Below are 12182 nucleotides of genomic sequence, written 5' to 3' on the forward strand. Positions count from 1 at the left end.
GCAACAAAATTCTAGTAGAGTTACAAAGATCTTTGATTCCCTTCCTGAATGCTTGTCTATCACTCTGTACCCTGCATGCTCACTATACTGTCCTTAGCTTTTTGATGTGTCTTCCCCTCTAGACTGGAAGCAACAAGTGGGCATGTGACTGTGTACATGTGGACTGTGTACACCTCTTTGTTCTTCATACCAAGGATGTGCCTAGCACATAGTAGGTGCTCAATGAGTGAATTAGAGATAAAAATGACCACAGATTGTTGGTGATAACTAGCCCTCATAGCAAAGACAATGACCACTCTAACCCATGAATGGGTGAAAACACAGAGCTCCAAAGGACTTAATTTTTCAAAAAGCACATAGTTGTTAAAAGCAAAAATGGGATTTGAAATCAGGTCTAGATGGCTCCAAAGACCTGTTCTTTCCAAATACTAAAAGAGTTATGCCACTGAAGGGGACAATAGGCTATAGAGAAGGTGAAGACAGTTGTTTAATTTTGTGTTGTTTTTTGGAATAATAGATTTCTTTCAGTTCTATGTGGAGCAGAGTAGAGGAAGAGCTCCTATCAGGAGTGGTATTTACAGAAGTAAGAAGATGGACCTAAGAGAAGCGAACTTTCACACAGAGAATATAGACTTAGAATATAAAAGAAAAACAAAACAACTGTTACCCCATTGCTCTCTAAACCTAGCAGAGAAAAAAAAGAGGGAATCCCTAGTCCAAAGGAGAATAAGACTTTGTAGCTCCTAAGAAGGTCAAAATAACGCATGCTAGAGGAAGTTAGTTTTTGAAGCCCTCCCTTATGGCTCAAGAGATCTTTGGAATGTCTTATATTTATTCAAGAGTGAGTGTGTGAATTAGTAAGATCTCCTCTCAAAAATATGTTTTAATGGTCAGTTTAGAGTAACACTTTCTTTTTTCCCTAAATTAAATTGATGTCTGTAGGCCCTAAATATAAAGATCGATGATATTGTAGCAACTTAAATTTTGGTGCAGGATTACTTGTACCTGAAGAGCCCCAGCCCTGAATTATTGAGAATGCCTGGTCATTTGTTCCCAAAATAAAGAAGACCCAATGCTATATATATGGGACCGAGGTGAAAACCAATTCTGTTGTGTTGCATCTATTAAGAGGGTGGAATAGTTCTCTCTCTTACTCTCTCTCTCTCTATTTCATTCTTTCTCTCTCTGCCCAGAGATGAAAAAGCCTATGGGGGGTGACGTCAGCATCATGGCAGAGTGAACTTGCCTGGGACTCTCTCCCCTCCTACATACAACAGAAAAAGGCATGCATACTCCTCCAGAGGACATCCTAACACAACACAAAAATGTTGGAGAGACACACAGCCATACACTGGAGGCAGAAAGGCTGGAGCCCTCCTTGGAGGAGCTGGAATGGGGTAAGAGAGAACTTCACTCCCTCCCCTAAACAATGTGATCTGTGGCCGCAGGAGGCTCCATGAGGGAAGGAACAGGGGAGGGGACATTCATTCACAGGAACATCAAGGACCCCCGAGGGCCTGTGCAGCCTAGAGGGAAGACATCTACTGGGGGGAGAGCTTTCATGGTGGTGACCTCATAAAGCCAACACCCCAGGAGACCCAATAGTGAGAGCAGAGTGAGAAAGCCCAGAAAGCACACAGGAGAAAGTGCCCCTCCCCCCAGCCACCCCACTCCCACTCCACTGCCTGGGATCTCAGCTGAAGGTGGGGGGCTCAGAACATGTGGTTCTCAACCCCTGCACAGTGGTGATAGGTGGTAACTGCAACCAAATACTATCAGGATGCATAAAATCCTCTAGAAATATCAAACACTATATCAAATCTCCAGACCAGAGAGAAAACGACAAGTACCCAGAATTCAGAGCTGAGGACACAGAAATATGTAATCTAAATGACAATGAATTCAAAATAGCTATCACCAAAAAACTCAACAAGGTAAAACAGAGTATAGAGAAACAATTCAACAAGTTCAGGAGCTACTTCACAAAAGAGATTGAAACTATAAAAAAGAATCAGTCAGAAATATTAGAGATGAAAGACACAATAGAGTGGACATCATCAAGGAAGGTATCAGCATAACCAAAGATAGACATGTTGAAATGCTCCAGACAGAGTAGGAGAGAGAACTAAGACTAAAAAGAAACAAAGAAAGTCTCCTAGAAATATTTGACTCAATTAGGAAATGCAACATAAGAATTATAGGTATTCAAGAAGGAGAAGAGAAGGAGAATGGAGCAGAAAGCATGTTCAGAGAAATAATAGCAGAGAACTTCCCAAAACTAGGGAAAGAGAGGGAAATCTGTGCAGAAGCAGCTTCCAGATCGCCTAGATATGTTGATGTAAAAAGACCTACTGCAAGGCATATAATAGTAAAACTGGCAAAAATGAATGACAAAGAAAGAATATTAAGAGCAGCAAGACAGAAGAAAATAACCTACAAAAGAACCCCTATCAGGCTTTCAGTGGATTTCTCTGCAGAAACCTTACAAGCTAGGAGAGAATGGAATGACATATTCAAATCTTTAAAGACAAAAGTCTTCAGCCAAGAATACTGTATGCAGCAAAAATATCCTTCAGATATGATGGAGAAATAAAAACTTTCCCAGACAAACAAAAGCTAAGGGAGTTCATAGCCACAAGATCTCCCCTAGAAGAAATCCACAAACAGCCCCTCATACCTGAAAAAAAAAAAGCAAGGGGGAAAGGGGTCAAAAACACAGAGTAAGGAGATAAATAAGAGACAGAATCAGAACAGGATAGCAAATACTCAAGTATAGCATTACGCTAAAGGGAAGGAAACACCAAAAACAAAGATAATCCTGTCATTTTAACCACAAACTCACAACACGGGATGAAATAAGGTGTGAGAAAAACAACTTAGGAGGGGAGGAGGAAAGGCACTGAATCAGCTTAGACTAAGGAAATAAGAAGCCATCAGAAAATGGACTATCTTACATATGAGATTGTGAACACAAACCTCAGGGTAACCACTAAGCAAAAAAGCAGAACAGAGACGCAAATAGATAAATAAGAAGAAAACAAAGAAACACATCATAAAAAACTACATAATTCAGTGGGTAGACAAAAACACACTGGATGAGAAACAAAGGAAATGCAAGAAAACCAGAAAACGAGTGATAAAATGACAGCATTAAGCCCTTATACATCAATAATCACCCTAAACATAAATGGATTGAATTCTCCAATTAAAAAGACGCAGAGTGGTGAGATGGATTAAAGAACAAGACCCAACAATATGCTGCCTCCAGGAAACACATCTCAGCTACAATGACAAACACAGGCTCAGAGTGAAGGGATGGAAGACAATACTCCAAGCTAATGGCAAACAGAAGAAAGCAGGTGTTGCAATACTTATATCAGACAAAGTAGACTTCAAGATAAGACAAGTAAAGAGAGACAAAGAGGGGCAGTATATAATGATGAAAGGGACACTCCATCAAGAAGAAATAATGCTTATAAACATCTATGCACCCAACACAAGAGCACCAAATTTCGTAAAGCAACTATTAACAAACCTAAAAGAAGATGTTAATAATAACACAATAATAGTAGGAGACCTCAGCACTCCATTTACATCTATGGATAGATCATCCAGACAGAAAATCAACAAGGAAACAATGGAATTAAATGAAAAGCTAAACCAGTTGGACTTAATAAATGTATAGAGAATACTCCATCCAAAAACAGCAGAATACACGTTCTTCTCAAGTGCACATGGAACATTCTCAAGGATAGGCCATATGTTGGGAAACAAGGCAAGCCTCAGTAAATTTAAGAAAATTGAAATAATAACAAGCATGTTTCCCAATCACAATGGTATAAAGCTAGAAATTAATTACAAGAAGAAAGCTGAGAAAGGGACAAAGATGTGGAGACTAAACAACATGCTATTGAACAAGCAATGGATCATTGAAGAAATTCAGGGAGAAATCAAAAAATATCTGGAGACGAATGAAAATGATAACATACCATACCAACTCATATGGGATGCAGCAAAAGCCATGTTAAAAGGAAAATTCATTGTAATACAGGCACACCTTAACAAACAGGAAAAATCACAAATAAGCAATCTCAAATTACACCTAACTGAATTAGAAAAAGAAGAACAAACAAAGCCCAAAGTCAGCAGAAGGAGAGAAATAATAAAAATCAGAGCAGAAATAAATGCTATTGAAACAAAAAAAGGCAGTAGAAAGGATCAATGAAACAAAGAGCTGATTCTTTGAGAAGACAAATAAAATTGACAAACCCCTAGCCAGACTTATAAAGAAAAAAAGAGAGAAAGCTCAGATAAACAAAATTAGAAATGAAAGAGGAGAAATAACAACAGACACCAAAGAAACACAACAGATTATAAGAGAATACTACAAAAAACTATATGCCAACAAAATGGATAACGTAGAGGGAATGGATAAATTCTTAGACTCTTACAACCTCTCAAAGTTGAATCAAGAAGAAACAGACAATCTGAATAGACCAATCACAAAGAAAGAGATTGAAACTGTAATCAACAGCATCCCAAAGAATAAAACCCCAGGACCAGATGGCTTCCCTAGGGAATTCTACCAGACTTTCAGAGAAGATTTAATACCTATCCTTCTCAAGCTATTCTAAAAAATTAGGGAAGATGGAACACTCCCTAACACATTCTATGAAGCCAACATCACTCTGATACCAAAGCCTGACATGGACAACACAAAAAAGGAAAACTACAGGCCAATATTGTTGATGAACATAGATGCAAAAATCCTCAACAAAATTTTGGCAACCTGAATTCAGCAATACATCAAAAGGATCATGCACATGATCAAGTGGGATTTATACCAGGGACACAGGGATGGTTCAACATCTGCAAATCAATAAACATGGTACACCACATCAATAAATTGAGGAATAAAAACTACACGATTATCTCAATAGATGCAGAGAAAGCATTTGACAAGATCCAACAGTCACTTGTGATAAAAACTCTTAACAAAATGGGGATAGAAGGAAATTACCTCAACATAATAAAGGCAATATATGACAAATCCACAGCCAACATCATACTCAATGGGCAAAAACTGAATACCATCCCCCCGAGAACAGGAACAAGACAAGGACACTCTCACTACCCCTTATTCAAATAGTACTGGAGGTTTGGGCCAGAGAAATTAGGCAAGAGAAAGGAATAAAAGGAATACAAATAGGGAGTGAAATTTGCTGTTTGCAGATGACATGATTTTATATAGAGAAAACCCCAAAGAATCCATCAGAAAACTAACAGAAATAATTAACAACTACAGTAAAGTTGCAGGGTACAAAATCAACTTACAAAAATCTGTTGCTTTTCATACTCTAATAACAAACTTACAGAAAGAGAATTCAAGAATGCAATTCTATTTACAATCGCAACTAAAAGAATAAAGTACCTAGGAATAAATTTAACCAACGAGGCGAAGAACTTATACAATGAAAAGTATAAGACATTATTGAAAAAAATAAATGACATAAAGAGATAGAATGAGATTCCACGCACATAGATTGGAAGAATAAAGATAATTAAAATATCCATACTATCCAAAGCAATCTACAGATTCAATGCAATCCCAATCGGAATCCCAATGACATTCTTCATGGAAATAGAACAAAGAATCCTAAAATTCATATGGGGCAAACAAAGACCCTGAATTGCTAAGGCAATCCTGAGAAAAAAGAACAAACCTGGAGGTATCACAATCTCTGACTTCAAAATGTGCTACAAAGCCATAATGATCAAAGTGGCATGGTACTGGTACAAAAACAGCCACACAGATCAATGGAACAGAACTGAAAGCCCAGACATAAAACCACACATCTACAGACAGCTAATCCTCAACAAAGGTGTCAAGAACATACCCTGGAGGAAAGATAGTCTCTTCAATAAATGGTTTGGGAAAACTGGACAGCCACATGCAAAAGAATGAAGGTAGACCATTATCTCACTCCATACACAAAAATAAACTCAAAATGGATCAAAGACTTGAAGATAAGTCCTAAAACCATAAAACTCCTGGAAGATAATATAGGTAGTACACTATTTGACACTGAACTTAAAAGGATCTTTTTGATACCATGTCTTCTCAGAGAGGGGAAACAAAAGAAAAAACAAGTGGGAGTTCATCAGAATAAAGAGCTTCTGCAAGGCAAAAGAAAGCAGAATCAAAACAAAGAGACAACCCACCAACTGGGAGAAAATATTTGCAGATCATATATCTGACACGGGGTTAATCTCCATAATATATAAGGAACTCACACAACTGAGCAATAAAAAAAACAAACAGCCCGATCAAAAACTGGGCAGAGGATATGAACAGACATTTTTCCAAAGAAGATATACAGACGGCCAATAAACACATGAAAAGATGTTCAACATCGCTAATCATCAGGGAAACACAAATCAAAACTACACTAAGATACCACCATACGCCTGTTAAAATAGCTATAATCACTAAGACTAAAAATAACAAATGTTGGAGAGGGTGCGGAGAGAAGGGAACCCTTATACACTGCTGGTGGGAATGCAAACTAGTCCAGACACTATGGAAAACAGTATGGAGACTCCTCAAAAAACTAAAAATAGAACTATCATGCAACCCAGCTATCCCACTACTGGCTATCTACCCAAACAACTTGAAATCAACAATCCAAAGTAACATATGCACCCCTGTGTTCGTTGCAGCACTATTCACAATAGCCAAGACATGGAAGCAATCCAAATGCCCATTGACTGATCATGGATGAAGAAGATGTGGTGTATATATATCCAATGGAATACTACTCAGCCATTAAAAAAAAGACAAATTCATCCCATTGCAACAACGTGGAAAGACCTGGAGGGAATTATGCTAAGTGAAATAAGCCAGACTGAGGAAGACAAACACCAGATGATTTCACTCATATGTGGAATATGAACAAACACATGGACAAAGAAAACAGTTCAGTGGTTACCAGGGGAAGGGGGTTGGAGGGTGGGCACAGGGGGTGAAGGGGAGCACTTATGTGGTGACAATCAAGAAATAACATACAACTAAAATTTCACATTGGTGTAAACTATTATGAACTCAATAAAAAAAAAAGCCTATGGCTCTGTGTAGTAGGCAGATAATTGCTCTCAAAGAGGTCCACATCCTAATCCCCAAAACTAGGACTACGTTACATTAGATGGCAAAAGGGAGTTAAAGTTGCAGATATAATTAAGGTTGCTATTCAGCTGTCCTTGAGATGGAGAGATTCTCCTGGATTATCCACATGGACCCAATGTAATCACAAGGGTCCCATAAGTGGAAGAGGGAGGTAGAAGAGAGAGAACCAGACAGATTACAGTATGAGACATTCTTGATCTAACATTGCTGAATTTGAAGATGGAGGAAGAAGGCCACGAGCCTAGAAACGTGGGTGGTCTCCAGGAGCTGGAAAAGGCAAGGAGATGGGTTCTCCCCTAGAGTGTCCAGAAAAAATTGTGGCCTTGTCAACACCTTAATTTTACCACAATGAGACCCATTTCAGACTTCTGACCTCCAGACAGATAAATTTATGTTGTTTCAAACCACCAAGTTTGTAGTAATTTCATATAGCAGTCATGGAAAACTAATGCACCCTGGCAGCAATTGAAGCCTTCTTGCCGTTACAGTGAAACCAACAGCACAGAAAGCAGAGCAGAGATAAAGAAATTAGGTCCTTGGGGACATTGTTTAGCCACTGAAGCCTACCATATCTCTAGGGGAGAAGGAACAAATGTTTCTTACAGAAGTATTCCAAATAATAAATGTAGAAGCAATGAGGGAAATAGAAAATCACCTTTAGAACACTGCTGTAATAATTACTCCAAACAAGATCCAGTGATGAATCCTAAAATTAGTTGGTGAAACTTTAATGAGAAATGGCATATTTGCATAGTTTTAAAGTATCTTTACTCCCAAATAGTTATTAATTAATGTGATAGTTGTAACATATGTCCATGAATTCCTTGATGCTCTTCCCTCTAGGAGGTGAAGATTAGCCCACCTCCCTTCGAGTGTGGGCTGGGCTTAGTGACTCCTTTTTAACAGTTGAGTATGGGAACAGAAAAACGATAACTTTAGAGTGAAGGAACCCAAATTGAGCAATATTCCACACAACACCTGACCAGCACTCTTCAAAGTGTCAAGGTTGTGAAAATCGAGGAAAAACAGACCACCGCAGATGGGAGGAGACTAAGGAGACAGGACAACTAAATGCAATGTGGGACCCTAGAACAGAAAAATAATGTTAGTGGAAAAACTGGTAAAATCTGAATAAAGTCTGTCATTTAGTTAGTATTGTCTCAATGTTAATTTCTTCGTTCTGATAATTGTATTATAATTATGTAAGTTAATAGGGGAAGCTGGATGAAGGGTATGTATGAACTCTCTGTACTACCTTTGCAACTCTTCTACAAATCTAAAATTATTTAAAAATAAAAAGTTGAAAACAAACAGAGCCAGCCCTGATGGACTAGTGGTTGAAATTTGGCTCTCTCGCCATTTTGGCAGCCTGGGTTCATTTCTAGGCACGGAACCATACCACCCGCCTGTCAGTAGCCATGCTGTGGTGGTGGCTCACATAGAAGAACTGGAAGGACTTACAACTAGGATATACAGCCATACACTGGGGCTTTGGAGAGAAAAAAATAAAGAAAAAGAGAAAGATTGGTAACAGATGCTAGCTCAGGGTGAATCTTTCCCTCCAAAAAAAAAAAACACCCAAACAAATAAATAAAGAATTCAAAGACAAAGAACAAACGGAGGAAAATGTTTAATATAGCTGGCAGAAAAATGATTAACAGCCTTACTACAAATGGGCTTTTACAAACCTCTTGAAAAGTGAGCAAAAAAGATAAGCAATTTATGGTGAGAAATACAAATTGACATAGAAGAATAATCATCCTTACTAAGAATCAAAGATGTGAAAAATAAAATCACATCGCTCTTTTTCCAGCCAATCTAATTAGTTAAGGTTAAAAAAAGATAGTACTCAAAGATATTTCTTTGAGGTTATGAAAAGAATAGCTATTCTCGCATATTCTTATTAGAATATAAATTGATGTAAGTTTTGTGGATAATTTATCAACACACAAATAAAACTTTAAAAACACAAATCTCTGAGGCAGAAATTCTTCCTTGTGTTTAGGACTGACTACAGATTGTTTTTTTAGTTTCTTTATCGTGTATCTGATTTTTTTAAAACAATGAGCATGTGTTACCTTTAAAATTAGATTTTTAAAAGCTATTTACTTGAAAATGCTATAAAGACAGAAAAATGATGTTGGAAAAGAAGGTTTAATGGCATGGAAAGATGCTCATGATATTTTGTGAAGAGAAGAAAAAGTAGATTAAAAAATATCACCTGTAACATAATCTGTTTTCATATAAAACAAATACTATGCATTTTTTAAGAGACTGGAAGATTATATACCAAAATGTTAACCGTGGTTACTTTTTGTATAGTAGGATTACATGTGATTTTCACATTTTTCTTCTTCTTTATCTATATTTTATGTAAGAAACATATATTGCTTTTGGTATTAAGGTTCTTCCATAAATAAATTAAAAATGGCATAATAAAATGACATATCTCAATCAGTCTTAGTTATTTATCATCAAAACCATCCACAGACTACATTATGGGTATATGTGCAGCCCTGCTTGTCTTCAAGTTTACGGCATTGTCAACCTATATGTGTTTCAGGATTTGGTGATCTGTTTTTGAAAAGAGCATCTTTGATCCAGGCCCACAGCTGTCGGAGTGAACTTTGAGTTGATGTTGCTTATGGTTAGGACCAAAAATAAACCTTTTGTTGGAAACCTCACTGTTTTTATTGACATAAAGATGACCTTAAACATGTAATGAGCAAGATTCATATCAGGCTTAAGTGGGGGAGGGAAACCCGTCTTTGATTTTTCAGAAACGGTTTGAGAGCCATGGCTCAGTCATTGCATTGTAAAAGAACTCAGCCCGAGGCTGATGAAATACAACGCAGATCAATTCATTTGGGCTCAAGGGACCATTCCACAAAGGAGCTGATTCACTAACACGGGACTGAGTACCTGTCTCAGAATCTTGGTGGCGTCTCTGACTTTTGCCATGGCCTCAGAATTCTCATAGACACAAGTCACAGAAGCAGGGCTCAGTGGGGGGATATCTAAGACTGTCTGGCACATTAGCTAATTAACTCCTGATTGGATCCTGTTAAATCCTCATTTCCTTTTGAATTATATCCAGCCTTTTCCTCTACCCCCTAAAAATTTAAAGTACTATATAAAAGACAAAAATTATAGCTGAGGGTCTTAATTGCATAATCTTACTTCTGCAAGGGTGTTTGAAAGCAGCAAGTTTACCTTTTCCCTTAAGCTGTCCCTTAAATTGCTCATGGCAATGATCAGCCACGCAAAGCATGCACAAGTCCAGACCCAACCCACAGTCTCAAACGGGAAAGATCCCCGTGGAGAAAGATGATATTTACATGATAAGTGATGCTAAAGCAAGCACTGTTCATGTAGGCGGAAAACATGAATAAAACCCTTGGAACAGATTAACAGCAAAGGTGTGTTTCAGAAACAAAGACAAATGCTATGTGCCAAGTATGCATCTCTGTATTAGGTCCACTAGTCCCAAGTTTTTTCCCACAGACAGCCGAGGGGGGCCTCCGACACTTCACCCCTTTTCCTAACTCCTCCCCATTTCAAGAAGGCACAGCAACTAAAGGAAAACAGGTGGGCTTTGACATCAGTCACAACTGTGTTTGAAACCTGTCACCATTAGCCACGTGACCACAGGCAGGTTAATAAATCCCTTTTCGAGGTCCTCAGTTTCCTCATCTGTATAATGAGAAATAGTCATAAATTCCTTGAAAAGTTGTGAGGATTCAATGTGAGTGTATGTAAAATGGCAGGCACCCTTGAAACGGTAGTGTTTATCATCCTGACCTTCAGACTCAGGGACTGACTTTCTGTCTGAAAATACGGTTCCTGATACCCTGCCCTGAAATATTTAAAAGAAAGCTGTACAGAGCTGAGGGCAAGAGATCTTTTTCTCTATTACGTAAGCAGAAAGAAACGCCTGCATATAAACAGTGTCAGCAGCACTAACACAACATTCTAGTGATCAAGTATTGTCTGGCTAAGGATATGGAAAATTCTTACAGTGATGAATTTTTAACATTGAAATTTGACTTACCTCTTGTGTTCTGCTGCCTTAAATCTATTTTGGAAACAGGCAGAGCATAAATAAATAAACAGTCACCTCTTCCCTGGATGTTTGGGTGAAAGAAGGTGGCGATTGAGAAGACATGGGTCAATGTGTGTGTGAGCTAAAAAGCAAATGTCTTAGGTAATTAACTTGAATAAGAATGGAGATCTTTCTTGACCGGAAACCCAGCCCACTTGCTCTGGGAGCCTCTTTGTTCTGTTCAACATTAGGGTAAGTGGCAAACACAGTCCTCCTGGCTTGGTACTTTCTCTGTCCTTCCCTTATCTGTTTTCCTTTCCATTCTTTTATTTGTGCATCGGGATTTTCTCTCATGTGATTAGTCTTTTCCTGCCACAACCTTCACTCTCCCCTTCCCCTGCTTGCCCCCAGCTTCATGTAGGCTCCACAAACCCCACCCCTAACCCTTATTCTTAGTAGGTGTTCAATGGCATCTTTTGTTAGAAGACAAGACAGAGCATCCGATGCTACCCAATTCCCTTCTCCTTCTACTCCCCGCACCGCCTTACGTATGCCCTTCCTAATAGGTTAGTCAGAAGGGATTGCTGGGAGACACCCTGGAAGACACAGCCTGTTAACTGAGAGTCATTTCCTCTCCTTAGCATCACTAATGGAAGGTTCCATTTGAGCTTATACTTGGATGACTACGTTGAGATGGAACTCTTTCCCATGCCGGCTGCTCTCTACTCCCAGATCATGATTAGAGTTCACAGCATCCTGTATTGTAATAAATGTGTTTGGGGAGCTGTGCCTCCCTCTAGATTAATGCTGGATTATCCACAGGCAAATCAAGTATACACTTAGGGCTCTGGCAAAGCAGAGGCATTAAACAAAACAAACTACTAAAAACACCGAAACCAAAAACAAACAAAAAACTGCAAAACAGAAACCGCAATTAGAAGTTCTGGAAAGATGCAA

The sequence above is a fragment of the Equus asinus genome, chromosome 5 (genome assembly GCF_041296235.1).
Source record: "Equus asinus isolate D_3611 breed Donkey chromosome 5, EquAss-T2T_v2, whole genome shotgun sequence".
In the NCBI taxonomy this organism is placed as follows: Eukaryota; Metazoa; Chordata; class Mammalia; order Perissodactyla; family Equidae; genus Equus; species Equus asinus.